This window comes from Aythya ferina (genome assembly GCF_964211825.1).
Source record: "Aythya ferina genome assembly, chromosome: Z".
Classification (NCBI taxonomy): Eukaryota; Metazoa; Chordata; class Aves; order Anseriformes; family Anatidae; genus Aythya; species Aythya ferina.
The window spans coordinates 10,001-19,001 of record NC_140299.1 but is presented as its reverse complement, the minus strand read 5'-3'; the positions used below and the strand labels follow the sequence as shown (position 1 = coordinate 19,001).

The window sequence follows — 9,001 nt, the reverse complement described above, 5'->3', positions numbered from 1 at the left end:
AGGAGGTCTGTTGAATATTGAAAGCTTACAGATGAGGGGTTTTGAAATTTTTATTTTTATTTCTATCCTGTCCCCCAGTACAGCATAAAACTTAGGAGGAACCTGTCATAGAAAAGAGCTCCTTCTGGAACTGTCCAGCACTTGGTAGGCAGCTCGGTGACTGGCTTGATCTACTTCTGAGGTGCTGAGGCAAGGGGCTTCTGTTTAGAAATTATAATATTGTAAATGGGGTTCCTTGTGTTGTTGAGGGATGGGTGCTAATGCTGGCCGCTGAATGATTATCTTGTGACTGTTCTCATTTGTTTAAGGTGAAACAGTGTACAACGCGGGACTTGAGCATAGCTGCTTTCGGCAAGGTGAGCGATGAACAGATGTAGCAGGTACTTTAGGGGTGCAGTTGTCACTGCAGTTACTTAACTGCACAAAGTACAGTAAAAATCCTGTTTATATTTCAGGGGTGTGTTGTAGCTGGCCTAAGAGAGCAGATGGAAGCACCTGCCTCGAGGGCAGGTGAGGGAGCAGAGGTAAGGGAGCAGATGAGAGTAACTGTCCCAGCTGTGCTGTGTCTTTGGATGCTGCTTCAGCCTATGCTTTTCTTTTTCTTTTGCAGGTGTGTCGCACAGGCTGAGTGGGGCCAAGCTGCACTCTGAAGAGCAGCACGAGAAGGGCGGGCTGTTTGTGAGCTGGATTGGAGCAGAACTGCCAAGTAGCACAAGGTGACTGCGAAGGGTATCCATCTTGCTTTGCAGGTGCCATGGCAGGCTCTCCACAGAAGCGGTTGAGGATTTGAGAAGAGGTTGCAGATCATCGAGGAGCGATACCTGCAGGGATGGCTTGAAAACGGTATGGCTGCTTTCTCTTCTGTTTATCAGGTGTCCCAGGCAACGTGGGCTGTGATGTTAGCCTTTAGGATCGGAACAAAGCAGGTGCTGATGGCTGTCTTCTTTGGTAGGCAAAGAGGTGCCCAAAGCCCTGTACTGTGTAGCCTGAGCACACCTTGCTGAGGATGAGGTGTCCTTTCTACCAGTTCCCAAAACTGTGTTGAAGCTGAAATGCTGCGTTTGTGTTTGGGTTGGGGTTGCACCTTGGTGAGTGTAGGGATGGATTTTAAGTGGGTGCAGCGGAGGGCCTGGACCCAGTGTCCTGTAATGTGTTTTAACACATCAGCATAGCCTTTTGGTTCTCAGCTTACTGAAGTAAGTGATTTTTCCTGCGAGTGGAATGGAATTGAATTCTTTTTTGGCATGTAATCAGTTCTGCTCCTAGACTTTTCTTTCTATGTAAATAAAAGCTTGAGCTAATTCCAGATGAAAAAAAAAAAAATCAGCTATTTGCTTGGTCATTTTGTCCTTTTAATATTCAAAGCTGTAGCAAAAGCATGGGGATTGTTGTGGAGGAATGGTTAAGTGAGGTAGGACACGTGGATGTTGAGCAGTTAGGAGGTCATGGGCTAGGGAGGTACCGTACTCAACTCATATGAGCCTGGGCACGTGCGCAGCCGGTTGAGAACCAATCAGGCCCAAGGACACGATGCCCTTGTGTGGTTGGGAAAGTCTCTAAGGCGGGACAGTAGCTAAAAGAGGGAGGAACTAACTGACAAGATAGGAAAGTGTTAGCCAATCCTGAGCTTAGTTTTTGCAATATGTATGAGTTGATTATGTTCAAACTAGATAAAAGGCGACTGAGCTATCCATTAAAGTTGAAGTTCACTGTTCACTCATATTGAGTGTCTGTCTTCCTTCCGTCGACAACAAATAGTGCCCGAACAGGGACCGATCTGAACGGGATTTGGATACTGCTGGCGGTGATCCTCGGCCACGGTTGGACGGAATAAGGGAGGAACCGGTCCTGCAACGCAGCCCAGGAGGTGGAAGGGACAAGAATCCCCTCACCCGTGTCGGGAAGGTGAAAGGGACGTGGAGTCCCCGCACCCGGGAGAGGATCCCGCCGGTCACGCGTCGCCGAGGTCTGAAAGGTGAAAGGGACGAAAACTTGGAGTCCCCGCACCCGCAGCTCGGAAGGTGGAAGGGAGTCCCCGCACCCGGGATGAGCCTATAAAGGGTCCCGCCGGAGAAGCGCCGCCGAGGTCTTTGCAAAGGCTGCAACCGACGTATATAAAGGTATGGAGAGACATCGGCGTATGCTTTGCTCGAATGCTTTTTAGAAAAGCGGAGCACTTTAGATATAGACTGCAAAAAGGATTTACCAGGATTATTAGTATATGGAGTAGCGCAGGGTTGTTTTATCAATCCTGATACAGTTTTTGAACAAACAGAGTGGCGTAAATTTGGGGACAAATTGTTTGATGAAGTTATTAATGAAAATAAGGCTGCTAAAAAATTATTGAAGCCTTGGAGAGCAGTCACTAATGCCTTAGTTATACATCAGGCTGAGCAGAGAGTCGCTACTGCTGCTACAGAGCGATGGGGATTGCCGGGAAGTGTTGGAGCTGGGGATTGCCCACTGCTGCCTTCAGTGAGAACGATAACGCTGCCTCAGGGGGCTACGGGGCAGTGGGAGCCTCCCCCCCACCTCAGTCACCGCCACGAGCAGCGCTGCGCTCGGAGTTCTGCGGAATCGAATGGCAGCTGACCCTCACCGTGTGGCGAGTCGGCACAGAGCAGAGGGATGGACATCAGGACCCTGCAGCCTGTCTGACGTAACCATAGAAGCGGCGGCGGCTGTGCTGCTTCTCTCTGGCATTCTTTTTATAAGAGGTTTACCTTGCAATGAAAAAGGGATACTAACTGGAGTGTTAATAATTGTATGTGTTATTCTTAAATGTCCAGGTATTTTGTGTTGAAAGTATTTGTGTAAGGGTAAGGTTTTAAAACAAAGTGTTGCAAGTCACTTCACGAGGAACACAATGAGAGACAATACTTGTTTGTTTGCTTATCATTCTAAATTATATTCTTGTGATATGATTGAGGTTGTGGTATGATTGAGAGTGAGATGTGCCAGAGGCCTCTGGGTGTGTGAGTGTGCTCTGGGTGTGTGAGTGTGCTGTGTACTGTGTTAGTGAGAGCGCATTTATTGCCATAGTGCAGGCTGAAATCATAGGAAATTAGTACTGGTCGAGCAAAATCATGTTTCACAAGTATGGAGTCATTGTGTGAAGTAGCCACTTGGAGAAACTTAAGGGAACATACTGTTTAAAACTTTTTGATCGTAATGAGTCAATTCACAAATCCATTACTTTCTTGAAAGAGCATGTGAGAAAGAGTAAATATGGTATCAATCCTTTCAATCAATGGTTCACTGATTTGTTTGAAACAATGCATAGATGGTTACTGGGATTAGTCAAAGAGGGATTAAGGATTTTGTTCACTGTGGTGTCAATCATCATTGCATGTAGTATTGTGATAAATGTGGTTAAAGGGTTACTTGCAAAAATGTTATAGAGATTTTGAAGTGGTGCCAGAAACAGGTACCCAGTGGATCTCTGCAAAGTGGACTGAAGCAGCTTTAGAATCTGCACATGCCGAAGACGACCAGGAAGGGGTTCCTGATAATCATTCTGACAATGACGTGGGCTGTGACACCTCGACGACTATCAAGAACAGCCTTTGATCACCATCAAGTGATTAGGTTTAAGTGTGTTACTACTAAGTTGTGTTACTTACTATTAATTGTGTTACCGTTAAGTGCTTACAGTAATTGTAGTGTTATTAGGGTTAAGTTGTATAGTTGTGTTATGTTATGTACCCTTTCAGAACATGCTTGTTTGGGGTCCCGATAGGGGATCCAAAGGAACTGAGTGAAATCTTAGCACCATACTCTGCCCGTACTACTCTGCTTAATGGATCTTTTTCTGACTGTAGGAACTGCACACGCTTTGGCTAGCATTAATAAGCTTGCTTGTTGGGCTGTTAAACAGTCAAATGTAACCACCCAAGTTCTTTCTGAAATGTCGCAAGACACGGAAAGCCTAAGGCACGCTGTGCTGCAAAATAGGGCCGCTATTGATTTCTTGTTCTTGGCTCAGGGACATGGGTGTGAAGATGTAGAAGGAATGTGTTGCTTTAATCTTTCCGACCATGGTCAGTCAATTCACGACCAGTTGAAATGGTTAAGGGATCATACACAAAAAATTGTAGTACAAGATAGTTGGTTTGAAGGTTGGCTTAAATCTGTTTTTGGGAACATGGGTGGATGGGTTTTGTTAGTTAAAGAGGGACTTTGCTTTCTACTTATAATTATATTGATTATAATTGCTGCATATGTAACCTTTAACTGCCTAACTAAGAACCTAGAGCAACTCACAGAGAAGGTATTTGTAGCACAAAATAAAAATGGGGGAATTGTGGAGGAATGGTTAAGTGAGGTAGGACATGTGGATGTTGAGCAGTTAGGAGGTCATGGGCTAGGGGAGGTACCGTACTCAACTCATATGAGCCTGGGCACGTGCGCAGCCGGTTGAGAACCAATCAGGCCCAAGGACACGATGCCCTTGTGTGGTTGGGAAAGTCTCTAAGGCGGGACAGTAGCTAAAAGAGGGAGGAACTAACTGACAAGATAGGAAAGTGTTAGCCAATCCTGAGCTTAGTTTTTGCAATATGTATGAGTTGATTATGTTCGAACTAGATAAAAGGCGACTGAGCTATCCATTAAAGTTGAAGTTCACTGTTCACTCATATTGAGCGTCTGTGTCTTTCTTCCGTCGACAACAGATTGTAGCTTCTAGAAACACCCCAGTTCTCATGTCTGCACTCTGCATGCTGTTGAGCTAAGCCATATAAATAAGGTAATAAAACCACAGCTGCTGTTCCTCTTCTTTCTGCTTTTTTTGTGCTTTCCCCCTGCACTTTCCCATGTGATTGGCTTCAGGTTCCAGGTGGGACCTAATAGTAACTGAGTTGCAGGTGTGCCATCAGAGAGCTTCTTCTGCCTGGGCTGCTCTTTGGGGTAAGTGCTTTGTTTTTCCTTCAGTCAGTTGCAGGGTTCTTTAGGTGGGTCAGAGTCTATGGACTGATGCATTTTCAAGTAGAAACCAGTACGCATATCTTTTCGAGGTGGCAACTGGTAGGATCTGTCATAGTAAAGCAATCTAAGTAGTAGGTGCCTGTATTGCACGCAGCTCTTCCTCAGGTGAGTAGTTATTACAGCAGTTTTACGGATAGTATGGCGATGTTATTTTGTGTGTTTGCTTTGTGTTTCTGGGTCCCTTATGATTTTTGCAGAATTACAGGGCTTTTTGTGAGTCTTTGCCTCTATGTCAAATCTTATCAAAGTCACAACCTTGGTGGCAAAGTGATGGAGCAGGGTTTAGGAGAAATGTATCATCGAAGCGCCCTGTGTGAGCATGTATCTGAAAATGGCAGCATTGGGCATATAAGCAGTGGTCTTTCTCAGGGTTAGGGGCGGTTTGTTATATTTCTGGAGCTTTTGCCTGTGTGTTTGCTGTCTGTCGAGTCTTTAGACCATAAAGCCTTCTAGGCTTTATGTGCATGGAATTCACATATTTGAGGTATGTTTATGATGGGTTGCCAGGTACGTTGTTTTTGGGAAACCGTGGGTACGGTTTCTTGACCGCATAAGTGCAGTACTGCCAAGAGACTGAGCAGGGTCACCTTCTTCATCACTGAAGAATAAGTCTGTTCGGGCACATTTCAGCGCGGTGCTGCCCAGGCACATTTCTCAGTTGGAGCTACTGAGCAGGTGAGTTAAAGGAACCAGGAACAGAGAGGTATTGCACAATGATATGTTGCATTAGTAGTAGTGAGCGTTGTGCAGGAGGTGGGTATTAGCTCTGGCATGCTAGTGAATGCTGGTTCTCTGTTTTTGCAAGTGATGATGAACCTGTTTGACGTAATTCCATTTGAAAAAGTTCCAGTTACTTGACTGGTTGTGTTGTCCTTTTAATATTAAAAGCTGCAGCAAAAGCATGGGGATTGTTGCTTCTAGAAACACCCCAGGTCTCTTGTCCTCTGCATGTTGTTCAGGTAAAGCAGATTTAAAAAAAAAAAAAAAAAAAGAAAATGAAAATCTGCTGCTCCTGCTCTGCTCCTACTTCCTTGTGCTTTGTCCCTCCCCTTTACAATGTGATTGGGTTTGGGTGCTGGGCAGGGCCAAATGGTATATGAGCCCCAGGCATGGCATCAGAGAGCTCCTTCTGCCTGGGCTGCTCTTTGGGGTAAGTGTTTTGTTTTCCTTCAGTCAGTTGCAGGGTTCTCTAGGCAGGCTGGAGTCTATGGATTTCCGGATTTCTAAGTCCTTGGAATTCACTTAAGAGAGGGATATTTAGTAGAGGTTGCTGGCTCACTGTTCTTTGCGATGGTGGGATACGCTTCTGTTTTTTGAGCTATATTTTAATCTCTAGATGTACAAACCTACTTGTGTAATTTTCCAGGGGACTAAAACCAGCTTCATTTCATGCTACATGTGGCTTGGCAGTTTAGATGCAGCGTTACCAAGAGCCTGAGCAGGGTTCTATCAGAGTCTGCTCTTTCCTCTGCAAAGGGTAAGTCTGTGATTACCTCTGCAGGGGCTGCTGTGCGTGCACGTCTTTTTGGCATTTATGGATCTCAGATGTTTTTTTTTTTTTTTTGTGTGTGTATGTTCTAAGGTTTTGTTTTTTTGAGGGGCAAATAGTGTGTGTGCTGAGCGTGGTTGGCAGGAGGAGGTGGGGAGCTGCTCAGGACTGGTAGGTTTGGTTTCTCAGAGTGTGCGGCAGCCTTCGGGTGCGATGCGACTGATTGTTGAGTCTCTCCTGGGGTCTGCTGCAGAGCACCTGCTCTGACTTGCTGTTGCCATAGGGCTTCCCTCTGGGGGGTCACTTTTTCTTGTGCCTTGTGTTGTGTGTTTTGTTTTAGTGTTTGTGGCGTGGCTGTGTGTGTATGTGTTTGGTCTGGAGCTGTCCTGCCTGGCAGTTAGCAATGACAGCTAACGTGGCAGTGCATGGGTGTACTAATATATTGTCCGGACTGTTTTGGCAAAGACATCCAGTCTGCCTCTGGGCACGTGCTGAAGGGCAGCTGTCACAGTATATCTGTTTGCGCACAACTGCTTGTTTACCTCTATTCATTTAATAAATTGTAAAATTTAATTGCAATCCAATTTGGGACCCAGTCATGTATGACAACTGGGGGCTTGTCCGGGAGGGCTTTGGTTCCTGAATTCTTACTTTATCTAGGAGAGGCGCCCCACCATTTGGTGGCTGCTGTTCGAGTCAGGTCGGGACTAATGGCATCTTGAACCTGAATAAAGGTAAGCAAAGGTTTTGATTTTTTTTCAGTTCCCTTGCTGGCTGCAGCACTATATTTTGCCCGTAATTCTGCGTGTGAAGATCTGAATGAAGACAATGGAGTCATAAGCGTTTAAAGCGTATACTGTTCTGTTGGGTGGGTTTCGGTTGCCTGTGTGTGTAAGAGTGTGACTGAGACGGAATTGAGTTCCGAGGTGATTGTGGAGGTCTTCTAACCACGGTTCCAATCTCCTGCTAGGGACTTGGCCAGTGAAGGAACGAAGGGATTCCTATAGGATTTGTGGGTGGGTGATAGATCTTAAATCCTCTGTAAGACACTCTTATTAAGGTAACCAAGGGCTGTGGGAATTGCCACAGTAACATTCCTAGATGGGTCAGACAAAATCGAAGACCAGGGACCAGAAGAAAGGGAGCAAATTACCAGACATACCACCAGAAAGTCCATTAGGAATAACGGTTAGAAATTGGAATGAGAGGGGCCCCAGAAAAGGAAAAAGTAAATAAAAAACGGTCCAGTATTGTGTGATAGAATGGCCAAAGGAGCCTTTAACACCACATATCTTTCAGCCTGCTTTTGGATCCTTTGAAGACTGTATTTGTCAGGCCTTAAATACACATGTTAATTCGAGGGAACCTTTTTGCTGGGAGGAAAGTGATTATGCAGGATTATGGATCAGGAGGACTTCATGTCCTTTTCCAGCCTCAATATTTACACTAAAAGCAGATAAGAAATTTGAAGAAGAACAAGAACAGGAAAAAGGAAAAGATAATAAACGGGAGCCGTTGGATAACCTACCATCTCCATATCCTAACAATCCACCTCCGGTGGCTGTGGTATCTCCAGCAGTACCACCATTGCCCCAGCTTTCAACACCATCAGCACGAGAATGAGACCGACCACTGGCTGCATGCATGAGAAGTAGTACTGCCGTATCTGAGAGAGCTCCTCTATATCCCTTAAGGGAGGTAACTGGTGTATAACTGGGTTGGAGTTTTAACAGGGTTTTAATGGTTTCAGGGTTAGCGTGTTAGTGTTTTAGAGTTTTTTTTTTTTTTTTTTTTTTTTTTTTTGGGATGGAGTATTGCTATGTTTTTTAGGGTTAGGGTCCTAGGGTTTTATTTTTGGTCAGTTACTTAGGGTTAGTGTGTTAAGATCCTTTTTTTTTTTTTTTTTCTTTTTCTTTTTTTTTTTTTTTTTCAGGTTAGGTTCTCCAGGGTTAGGGTTTTGAGCATCTTAGTTTTTTGGGTTATGGTGTTGAGCATCCTAATGTTTTGTGTTAGGGCTTTGGGTTTTAAGCATCCTAATTTTGGGGTTAAAGTTTTGTGTGTCTTCATGTTTTCAGTTTGTGCTTAGAGCGTCCTAAAGTTTTGGGTTTTGGTTTGTGTTTTGAGCGTCCTAATGTTTAGAGTTACGGTTTTGAGCATCCTACTGTTTTGGGGTGGCTTTGGGTTTTGTACATCTTAATTTTGGGGTTAAGGCTTCAAGCGTTCTAATTTTGTTGTTTAGGGCTTTGAGAATCCTAATGTTTTGGGTTTGGGTTTTGAGCGTCTTAAGTGTTTGGGTTAGGGCTTTTAGGCATAGTACTTCAGGGGTTTAGTGTGGTAAATAGCTTGGGGTATGCCTGTAGGGGTTTCAAAGTTTTTTAGTGTTACGGGTTGAGGCTTTTTTGAAAGGCCGGTAAGTGCTTGGGTTACAGTGAGTGCCGGTAAATGTATTTCTCGAATACTCGGCCTGTGATTGTTCAAGCCAGCTACCTGGGGAATGCTGGTAGGCGTAGTTTTCCGGCACCGGGCTTC

General features: G+C 44.9%; 2 long non-coding RNA genes across 5 annotated transcripts; both read left to right on the top strand.

Moving 5' to 3' along the window:
* The first annotated feature begins 108 nt into the window (after positions 1-108).
* Positions 109-827, top strand: LOC311427739. 2 transcript variants are annotated; one of them, XR_014687525.1, is made up of 4 exons: positions 109-144; positions 309-356; positions 456-524; positions 750-827. It is a non-coding gene; the product is annotated as an uncharacterized lncRNA (long non-coding RNA). The 2 variants fall into 2 exon arrangements; XR_014687526.1 differs by lacking the exon at positions 109-144 and having other exon boundaries at positions 209-356.
* A 5,363-nt stretch (positions 828-6,190) lies between these two features.
* LOC311427738 lies at positions 6,191-8,109 on the top strand. 3 transcript variants are annotated; one of them, XR_014687523.1, is made up of 3 exons: positions 6,191-6,460; positions 7,133-7,206; positions 7,772-7,954. It is a non-coding gene; the product is annotated as an uncharacterized lncRNA (long non-coding RNA). The 3 variants fall into 3 exon arrangements; XR_014687524.1 differs by having other exon boundaries at positions 6,192-6,460; positions 7,905-7,954; XR_014687522.1 differs by lacking the exon at positions 7,772-7,954 and adding an exon at positions 8,049-8,109 and having other exon boundaries at positions 6,194-6,460.
* Positions 8,110-9,001: the final 892 nt, after the last annotated feature.